This window comes from Acanthaster planci, linkage group LG15 (genome assembly GCF_054643075.1).
Source record: "Acanthaster planci isolate LZ-2023a linkage group LG15, COTS_SCS, whole genome shotgun sequence".
Lineage (NCBI taxonomy): Eukaryota > Metazoa > Echinodermata > Asteroidea > Valvatida > Acanthasteridae > Acanthaster > Acanthaster planci.
In genome coordinates, this window is record NC_141791.1 from 11,225,470 (window position 1) to 11,236,837 (window position 11,368).

The 11,368-nt window shown below is 41.6% G+C and overlaps 1 protein-coding gene across 3 annotated transcripts in view; it reads right to left on the reverse strand.

Annotated features, from left to right (window-relative positions):
• The window catches only part of LOC110990282 (uncharacterized), a 93,492-nt gene that overhangs the window by 50,285 nt on the left and 31,839 nt on the right, over positions 1 to 11,368 (reverse strand). For all 3 annotated transcript variants that reach the window (XR_015427869.1, XR_015427870.1, XR_015427871.1), the window contains exon 4: positions 799 to 910. The gene's annotated coding sequence lies outside the window, so the exon portion shown is untranslated. The remainder of the gene's footprint in view (positions 1 to 798; positions 911 to 11,368) is intronic.

Genomic DNA, 11,368 nt, shown 5'->3' on the forward strand with positions numbered 1-11,368 from the left:
ACCATGCCGCGCCTCGAGACTGAGAATTACTACGTGTGCGAGAAGTCTGCAGAATACGGACTGCCCCCTTATTCGATTTTTGCAGAAATACAGCTCAGTTGATTTTAAGTCTCATACCCGCCCTTTTACAACTTGATGAAGGGCTAAAAAACCTTATAGTACTTCATGTGGACTAAATTCATCAACCTAACACAAAAATAACTTCTGTGTGGCAAAACGGGGGAGGGGGGCAAAACTACCTGGAGGGGACAGAATAACCTGGAGGGGGGCACATTTACCAGGTCGGGGGAGGGACACTTTTGCCTAGGTAAATCTAACCCCCGGACACTTTTACCAGGGGAAAGATTTACTGTCTACATCGGCACACCGCGTTTAGAGCTAAACGTTTTCGCTTTCTAACGGTGTGCTTATAAAACCTCCGTTATTTCAAGCACCAGACTAAAGTGAATGTATTTGGCTGGTCTTTAAAAAGTGTGTTTGATTGCAAGCTAATAATGACCAAGACCGAAGTGAGGGTCATCGTCACTGACTTCAGTGGAATATTTTAGCTTCTTTGATTAAAATATATACTTTCGGGAACTGTAACGTCCAAGCAAGATGGAAATGGGGAAGCAGACGATATTTTACATCACGTTTTTATGTTTGGGCAAGGAGTTTCCGTTTGTTTCTTGTTTTTTAAGTTACGGTTCATCTATTTAAACTTAACTTATCCCTAATTACCAACCCCCAAATAAACCCTCTCGGGGAGGGGGCAATGTAGTTTTATTAAAATAAATACATTTCGAAATTGTGACTTACCCAAAGTAGCGAAGGCATGGTGGCGCGGACTTAGAAATACACAGTATGTCATGTACTTTTGTTGCTGGCTCGTGTTTCATCAACCATTTAAGACCAGCCACGTGATGGCTTTCTACAGATGAAAACAGAGTATCAACGAATGTCTTATAAAGAGCCAGGGCAGAATCTGCTGAATTGTACAGTAAATTGACATTTACTTCACTTTCCTGTCCTTTGTGTGTGTTTTTTACAAGTTTGTGGCACCATAATTATGTCTGTGCCTGAATTGACGTACCAATCTTGTACACTATCATAATATCTAGGCCACCCCTGGTGGTGGGGTGGTAGGTCAATCCTAAAGTATTGGATGATGAGGCACCAAGAGCATTCCCCCTGGGATGGGTCGGACACCGGATATGCCATCAAGCATTAACTCTTATTGATTCATCGGTTATCATTTCAGCACTTGCTAAACATGCAATTGAAATATAACATATGCACTTTGGTAAATTAACCCGGTGTGGTAGCTCAGGTAGTGATGAGCTCTAGAGCGAGGTTTACTGGCGACGGCCTGAGCATGCATGTGATTAAGCCCCAAAGTCTCGAGCTGCTGTCAAAACACAATACAGTACATCCAAGTACATATATAAAAACGACGTAACAAACAAATATCCATCAGCATGTGTAGTTGCATGGGAATGTACACTGTGTCAATTCTAGAAAGAAGCCTACTCCTATCATATAGACCTTTGACCTACGTGACTAAAAGTAAACAACACCACCATATGTGGACCGCCTTGGCCACGGAGATCGCATAATTATATTCCTACGGACAGCTTCAACCACGAGCAAGCGCACGTGCGAACGCTGCATGTTTGACCAGTTTATCTTGAATAGGTAGATTACCATAACAACACTATGCAGCATTACCATCACAACACATCAACGGTCCAGCATGATCGTAACATCACTGGAAAAAGGTCTATATGAGAAATGGGTTTGCGGGTAAACCATGGAGTCAATCTCTTTTGGACGAGGTGTGGTTCTTAAGTGTCCACACTAGCTAGAGATCGTGAATAGGTGAGAAAAATCTTGGAAGATTCATTTCATTTTGTAGCTTGAATAGATGATTGGTTTTTATTGAGGATTATTTCCTCACCAACTGGACAGGTTCCTTCTTGAATATGCAGTACTCGTCGGGATCCCATTCCGTCATGTCGTCCTCAGACAGTACGATGTCTGTCTTACTACAAAAGTTCGGTTGAACGTTGTTTATCGCGTAAGGGCCAAGGAGATGGCAGGGGTCTGACCAGTCGTTGCTGGCAAATAGATCTTGGGTGTCCTGAATCCTTCGGCCGGTCTCCAGAAGAAAGCCGAATTGTGGCAGCCATACAAGCCGTTGGTCATGGGCAAGCTGTAAGTACCAGCTGGCCAGATGATGGCACTTTGGACAACTGGGAGGCTACCATGACAAACATCAGCATCTCAATACTTACTGAACGATTTTCATGCATTGTGCCAGTAGGGGTAAGCTTTCAAAGCTTCAACCTGATTTGCTTTTTAGCTGAAAAATCCACGTCTTCATCCACCGAGCAAAGACGCCCGAAAACATATTGTTCCAACAGTTGCCAGTGTTCGACACTGACGGCTTCCTCTATACCGATTATATCAAATGAAACAGGCACAGGCGATGCAGTACCACCGAGCGTCAAGGTTTCTACGCCGAGGTGGGCTGGCTCTGAGACCAGGTGCGCTCGGAAATTAGCCACATCAAGCAAGATGGATTTGCCATTGGAGGAGTAGTACTTACCCTGAGTATGAAACGTGTAGGGGATGTTTTTTAGGTAACGTACTTCAAACTAGTCGGCAAATACGAGACAGCTACACTATCATTGTGCTATTGCAACCTGAAGCCAAGAAACACATGTAGTTTGTACAAAGCGGTGGCACAAGGTGTATCCTCTACTTGGCAAAATAATTCAATAGGTAACATTAAAGCTGAAACACGAATTAATATTTAAGTGAATACTTGTTTAATGGCCCACGTTAAGAAACACGTAAAACGTATCTCAACGTATGACACTTTCTTGTTGAACATGCTGCAGGGGAAATTTATAGGAGCTTCATTAAAAGACATTGCTCGGTAAACTTCCTTTAGCTGTAAACCTAGTTACAAGTACTTTTGCAACGTTTGATAGTGAACCACATATTTGTGTTTGGTGCCCAGAGTCGATACGAGCTTGTCTATGGAGGTAACCCTTTGTCCGCTCTGTATCAAGTCTTTTTGACAGTCAGAGAGCCATTCGTTGGGAACCAAAATATTTTCGGGTGCAAGTGGGAAATCGTTGTGCTTGTCGTGCAAGTATTTTGGGTAGTCTAAAGTTACTTCGAGCATATGGCCTTTCGAAGGTTTCGGGAAAAGTTTTGAAATGTGCTTGGAAGTAAAGTTAGCCGTGTCTTAAACCCACCGAAAGCTTTTGACGGGTAACGGCTGACTCATGGGCCAACCGTACAAATTATTTGCGTCCACATACATAATGTAAGACTTTGGCTTGTTTGGATCGTAGTCTTTTAAATCTGGACTACTAGCTTTGGCAAAACGTTCTGCCCCGACGCTCGAGATGCCTCCTCTTTTGGCCCTTTCGAAGAACAAATGTTTGTCAATGTTTGTCAAAAGCTCGAGTTCCACGCCAGAGTGTTTAAAAGAGCATCCCACGATAGGCCAGGCGACGTATAATAATTGGCCGGGTCTAAACTGTAGTTTTTCTGACACACTTTACAAAAGTTTTCAAATACGCAGGTCATCAACAGCGTGTCCATTTCTACGTATAGATCGTGGTAGTCTCCGAGATTTTGGCAGTTGAAGACTTGCCACACATTTTGGGCTCTTGTATATTCTTTCATAACGGTTTGCTGCTTTAACGTTCTATAAAAAGCGTCTTGAGGAGGCAGTTTTATTTCTTCAAATCGATCGAAAGAGTCTATATATTCGTAAGGGTAAATACCCTTTTCTGAAAGCAGGTGCGTGAGGTCTGAGAACCTTTCACAGAGCAGGTTAAACTCTTCGGAAGAGCAGTTTTTGGTCAATCGATCTAAGGACGCAGCCACGAAATGAAACGAGTCTAAACGAAATATAATTTTCGGAGTTTTTGCAATGACTTTGATTTTACTACCGTCAAATGCTCTGGTTCCCCGCATAATTAGATGCGCGTCGTATTTCTCCAAGTTTTGTAAAATCACGGAGACAGGCGTTTGATTGGGCACGACTCTTAACTTGAAATTGCAATGGGCGAGTGCAGGACCTCTATATTTGCCCGTTACGTGACAGTGATCTCTAACTTTGCGAAACTTGTTGATGGGTTTTTCGCAATTCATACAAATGTAGTCTCTGAAACCACGACCGTTTAGGGGACTAAAAGCCGCTTTCTGGCCTTTAGGTTTTGGTTTTGTTGGGATTAAGCATCGGCATTGGAATTCTTTGGTCAGTTAGATGGGATTTTCGCAAATCCGGCACACGTTGCATTCGTCGTTGCTTTTTGTGACTCGTGCGAACAAACGTGTCCACGATTGTACAAATTTAACGGCTGCATCTTGGCCTCTATAAGTTTCGTGACTCGTGCACGTTCCGTCGCATCTAACTACCGCGTATGAATAGCCGCTAATGCTTTGCCTTGGATATACTGTTTTCAAAATAAAAAAAAAAGTGAATCTCTGAAAAGTGAATTTCTGTAGTTACCTTGAAAGCGCCTGATTCTTCGGATGTTTACCTCCTCAATCACTTCCAGTTTAATGTGTGATTTTATTGCAGTGATCAGATCTTGCTATGTCATTGTCTTTTGCTATTTTTGAAAGCTGATGATACGACTGTATCGTGAGATTTTTAAATTGCTGTTGCCTCGCTTGAATCGCTCGTACGAGCTCGGGCTAATAGTGTGACTTTTTTTAGTGGGTGGCGGTAATGGAATGTTAAATTGTTTGACAAAGTTGGATAATTTTTTTTTCAATCGCCCAAAGTCTGATAATATAGGACGACGTTGTGGTTTAGTGTCTCTATTTATGTCTCTATTTATATATAGGTTTTTATAAATTATTTCATTGTTTCTCAAAGCTTCGGGGGAGAGTAAATTTTTCCGTTTCGTATTCATGTCTCTGTTTTATATTGGGGTCTTCGAAATTTATCTCATTTTTTTCTCAAAGCTTGGGGGGAGAGCGGGGTTTTCTGGGAAGTAGGGAAGTCCCTTTTTGTCTGGGAGTCACGAGTTCTGGTTCGGGAAGTCACGAGTTTTGGGTAAGTCCCGGGGGTTGGGGGAAGTTCCTCCTAGACCAAGGGGCTGGGTCAGAATCCCCCGTTCCCTGCTACTCTTGCCAGTGATATCCTGTTTACGCACATGCTCATTGTTGTGTCAGTCGACCGGGTCACCAAATCAATTACCGATCGGTGGTATATCTCCGCCAAAACGACCCCTAACCCCTGGACCTTAGACTGCTCGTCAAACTCAAGGGCCAAGGCAGATAGTTTAGGTTTAGGTCAGGTGACTTTTCCCACTGTTGGAAACAGTTCGCCCAGACTGACGAGACCTAGGCTGGCTCGTGGGAATAAAACGTCACAATACTCTGTTCAGAAACAAGATGTGGAATTGCTTAACAAGTTTTTGCAAGGCCACAAATTATGTCTATCAATCGCGAACATGACACTGTTGCTTAATAAGCTATAAAGAAAATTACATCTTTTTTCTAAGCGAATGCTTAGAATTATGAAAGCTAACATGTGTTGGATAAATAGGCCTAAGGACCAAAAAGTGATCATGAAAAATTTAGTTTAAAAGACGGACACCCACATTGTCTCTTTTTTGTATTCTTCGTTTGTACCAGGGAGATTATATTATGTCTGCTTGAAGCCTCCAGTGTAGTCTATCATTTGAAATCGTACAGTCAGATTTTGCTTTTGGTTAACTGTTTTTAGATATGAGGCAGAAGTTAGTATCGCCTTTTTTTATTGCCTTTTCGCCACACTTGGAGTCCGATATGCCATGAGACTGTAACCGAACTCTTACAGAACTCATATCCCAACCATCCAGTCTCCGTGTTTCTTGTAAAAGAAAAAAAAAGGAATTGCAATTTCACTTCAAATATTATTTTAGGGTTCTTCCATCTGTTCAAAGGAGAGGCAAAAAGAATCACGGCAGAATACGACTCAGAAACGTATAGAAAATTAGGTTCAGGTAAATCAGGTTTACTCTGATAGGCTGCACCCAAGGCTGGAGCATGGGATGGGTATGTGGGCCCGATTATGCCCTTCCTGAGCAAAAAACAAATGGTCTAATTCCCTCTCCTTCCTTTCATAAGCATGTAAAATGCATCAACACGTCTGTAAGGTTGCATTGAAGAAAAATCTCGAAAAAAACTTTGCCCATCCACAAAAAGCCCTCCCGAAAATGTGGTTATGCCCCCCCTGGCCAAACAAAAGATATTTAGAATCAATCATCACTGCTTCACGCACCCTCATGCCCTCGGAACATCAGAAACAATATTTAACTTATCAGTGTTATTTCATTTTGGAAACTTTCGTCTTTTCTCAAAACTACAGACTTTTGGACCACGGGAATCCATATAAGAGTAATATAAAGTTTGCAAATATGTGTAACAATAAAACTGCAAGCAGGAACCATATCAGCACCTCTCCTATTCCTGGGAATGTAGGCATAAATAACAGCTGAACACTGTGTTCTTTGCTTATCACAGTTTCGATGTATATCTCTTCTGGCAAGAAACTAGTTTCTTTTCAGCCAGATTATAATTATAAATTGACAGCCGATATAATCTGCAACTTTCTTTATCCGTTTATTAAGGCTGCATTTTGTGTAACGCTTAATAATTTTGCATACAAGGCTGAACAATCATTTGAAATAATCGTAAATGTCATTTTGATTGAAATTGAACTCCGCCATTAATTGACATGCAACATCAAGCTAAACTCAAAACACGACTATCTGACAACATGTCAAGTACACAACGAGTCCTACTCCTGACTTAGTTAATGAAAATTCGTCAGTTGGCCAGACTGAAATTATAAGTAAGGTTTTCTGTTAACTCTTTCCACTTTTGGAACTTGAAAACTTCATTGAGATACTGAAATTAATTAATTAATAGAATTTGCGCCGGGAAAATGGAATTAATTTTGGATTTTCGCCCTGCCCGACGTGTATATTTTAACACTGTATATTTTTGTATACCCCGTGGGCTTGTGAAAAAAACACAAGCGTACTTGGATGGGACTCAAACCCACGACCACCTGCTTACTAGTGTGGACGTCTTTACCACTGACCATCGAGCTTGCCGGTGTCGGCTGGCTGGTTCGAATCAGATGTAGCGGCGGGTACCGTGAACAACTATTTCAAAAATTGATTTGCGCCGGGGAGATGGAATAAATTTTGGATTTTCGCCCTGGAACAGACGTAATCGGGCCATCCACTATTTTTTAAAATCAGAGTCGTTCTATTCTTTGTGTACTTAAGAAGTAAACAATATACCTACAGTCTTTGAAAAATATGTTTGATTGTTACAAACTGAAGCAAACTATGAAGAAAGCGACTTGCCATTACTCAGCTCAATTTCCACTGCGTGCAATGACTTTTTGAGCATTAACATACACCAATACTTGAAAGGGTTTCTCCATGTACTCCTATTTGGAAACAACTTCCAGAATAGCTTCCAAGCATTCAACCGAAACGAACACTGAAAAGGTCTTCAGGAGTATCCGGAATGTTTTACTGTCTAAGGGTAACACTTTCAAAATGCACATAAAATGACGTAATGTAACCTGAAGAGGTTTCTGGTAAACACATTAAAGTAAAAGCTAATAGGAACTCCGAAACCCCGGACTGCTTGAGGTATAAGATGCGTGGAAGGCCTTCAAAAGTCGTTAAGTCCAATTTAAAGACAGGCTGAAACATAAACACACATTTTATCACGACAGAGACATCTTAAAATCTACCACTCCTGCCAACATTTTTGTTTGGACCGATACCCTACGTAATATGAGACATATCAATGAGCACAACAGTGACTGTATAAGCAAGAAATATTTACTCAACAGCTCGATGTATTGCTTCAGTTTATCCTGATAACTTTCAGTCTCCTCAAAGACGGACGTAACAACCGATGGCACGCACGATTTTCTTTGCGAGAAGATCACCTGGTCAGGTATCTAGTGTATTCCATCTAAGGAAACCTTTAACGTCGAAAAACATACCATGCTCTTCTGTAGTCGAGAAGATTTAAGTTGTGTTTTTCACATTTGATATCTAACATATACAGGAAAAAATAATCGATCTAACTGTTAAAGATGGGTTCTTCGGCATGCTGCCACAAGTGGACAAGAAGTCGGCCCTTTTGCCTAGTCATCAACCATGTAGTCATGTGTTGGAACTTGTAGCTTCTCACCATGTTAATGCATATAGAGGTGAAATTTGGACAGTCCCAGGTTCCCAGTTTGTCTTAAAGTATCATACTTCACAGAACAACTGGACATATAAACAACTCATGGGCGGATCTAGGATTTTTTTGGCCGTTCAGTATGATGTGCACGTGTCTCCAGGAACTTGCACACGTGAAGGACATGCAAGGTGCTAACGCTTCTGGTCAAATTGAATAAAATGCGTCCGGAGGTAAAGGTCAGTTTTGTACACACTGTGTGTGTATTGGGGTCATTATCTTTGATGCAACTTACGCTGAACCACCGATTCTGAGGAGTCCAAGTTACGCCAACTTTTTTGGCAAAACTTGCTCTACACCGGCTGGATTACAGCGTTCAAACATCAAGGTGACTTGATAATTCGGAACAACTATTAAGCGCCTGGTGTCAACTTACTGTGGCGCTCTCCGTCGACGGAACCTTGAGCTTGCCCTCGGCCGACCCAACGAGCGGCTGAAGAGGGTGACAAGGGGGACAGGTCCGGTTAAAGGCAGTCTGGCGGGGGGGACTCGGAACTCAAGTGCAACAATGACAAGTGACGGATTTTTCTGATTAGTCTCGTTTATTTATTAGTCAAAGTGATCCCTTATTCAGGTGAATTGTAGGTGATTCGGTGTATAATTTATGATTTACAACCGCTCAATAAGCAATCATTCGACATACTGGCAACCAACTTCACAATTATCAACGAGCTGATAATGTATAGTAGTGTGGATCGAAGCTGACTAGGTCTTGCTTCACCCTAGAGGACGAACGTTGCCATTGAAACTAACCTACGGCGCTGTCAAGCTCCCAATCTTTGGGACGATCTTCTACAAAGACATCGAGCTGCCCCTGCGTGATTCTTGACAGCCAACAGAAAAGGCCCAGCTGTTGCTTTGTTTTAATGGCACTTTCAGCAACTCATTTGCCCCAAAAACTATACGTTTATTCATTCAAGTTATTAATCAGCATCATTTTACGGAGTTCCAATTTGATGCATGATATGTGGCAAAGGAGGACACCTTGTCTTCTTTTGTGTTTACGGAATCTTTGGAATTCCTTTCAGATCTTCAGGGGAAGTGAAGCAGGTACAATGGCCTTAGGGTATTTAGCTTGTGCATCACACCGGAGTCCCCTTTTACCACATATCGTGCTGGGTATCCGGAGTTATTAGAAGATGGTCCAGTTTTAGACGCAGGAGGAAACCGGGGTACCCAGAGAAAAGATGCGAGAGCGAGTATGGACTGGAAACCAAATGCACTTTAAGCCTGAGCCAAGCTGGGACTCGAACCCGGGCTTCACTGGTGCAAAGCGAGGAAAGAACTGCTACGCTTACCCGAGTCCCCCAAGGCCAAGTTGTCCACGTATTTTTTCCAGGATAGTTTGGGGAAATAATAATGAAATGGAATGTCTTAACCGTTGCGCATACGGTTTTCATCTAGCAAGGTCGAGGGCGATTATCATAAATAGGGTACGTACACGTCTTAAGTATAAGACAGGACAAAATTGTTTTTCTGGACCCACATGGTAGCTAGCTCTGCTAGAAGAACGTTATACTTGGAACTAACAAGCCGAGGGCTTGAGTCTACATGTCGTAATTTTTTCTTGGTGGGGGAATTATAATTGGTTGGAGGATATATTTTATAATAGCAAAGTAAAGCCGGACATTTACCTTAGCAATTAAGTTCCTAAGTGCCTGATCGAGCTTGCAGTTAACCACACCAGTAGATGATAATTACCCCTAACCTTCCTAGGAAAAATCCACTCACTAGCCACAGGGCGCTAACAATGCCAGCGTTCTGTAGCGTGCGAGGATGTCGGGCCACTAGACCAATAAGCATAATGCGGAAAAATAATAATGGGAATGTATAAACAACGACGAAATGGGGCGCTCTTACGTCCCTGTTTAGCTACAGTTCCCCATGACTCGAGCCGTTTGCACGCGTGGCCATCCGACAGTGTATTGAAATGCCCTTCGAGAAGCGGTGTTCTTTTTTTCTCCACGATTTCGTATCTTTAATAAGTTTTCAATTTTTTTGTTAAATTAAGTAGAATTTCCATGTATCTTCAAGCTACCAATGTGCCAAGTCCCTTAAACCTACCCCTAACCACTGCAGAGTGCGGCCTGTTAAAAGATGAGTAAAATAAGAGAGGTTATCTGTCTGTTTGACAACAGAACAGAGGGCTTTTTGCATTCTTTTGTACTAAAGCACCATAACATTAAGTCATTATCGTATGTAACATCTTTCCTTCAAGTTATCTGCAAAGTTTAACCCAAGAAAAACATGTAATTCAGGAGAACAGGGCCTTAAAGAGTGCACATTTAATGTCACGTCACTTGTCTCCTGTTAGCGTCATCATCTCATGAGGTAAATATACCTCCGAAGCACTCCTTTTTCAAGATATCTGTAAGATTTGAACCCAATCAGACATGTATTTAGCCTTATAAATACATACCCTTAAAGAGTACGCCCTTTCTGTCACGTGACTTGTCTCCTGATGACGTCATCATCACATGAGGTCAATATTCCTCTAAAAAACACATATCTGCAAGACTTGAACCAATTTAGATATATGTATACACTTTAGGAGATATATAGTACTTAAAATTATGAGCACTTAATATCACGTGACTTGTCTCATGATGACGTCATTATCACATGAGGTCAAAATTCCTTTAAAGTACGCCCTATTAAAGATATCGGAAAGATTTGAACCCGATCAGACATCTACTTCAGGAGATATGGGGCCTTAGAAAGTGCACATTTAATGTCACGTGACTTGTCTCCTGAAGATGTTATCATCACATGAGGTCAATGTATCTGTAAAGCACTCCCTTTTCAAGATATCTGAAAGATCTGAACCCGATCAGACTTGTACCGTACATCAGGAAATATGGGACCTTAAAAAGTACACCTTTGATGTCACGTGACTTGTTTCTTGATGACGTCATCATTACATAAGGTCAATATATTAGCTGTCATATGATGCACAATTCTCGCTGATATCTCTTACGATTGATTTTTTACCGAATTTTGAAGAATAAAAGAATTTTTTTATTGTTACTTCCGGTCTGATGACGTTATCAGCCCCAAACTTCAGACACGTGTTGACTGGGTAAAGATGGTCATCTAC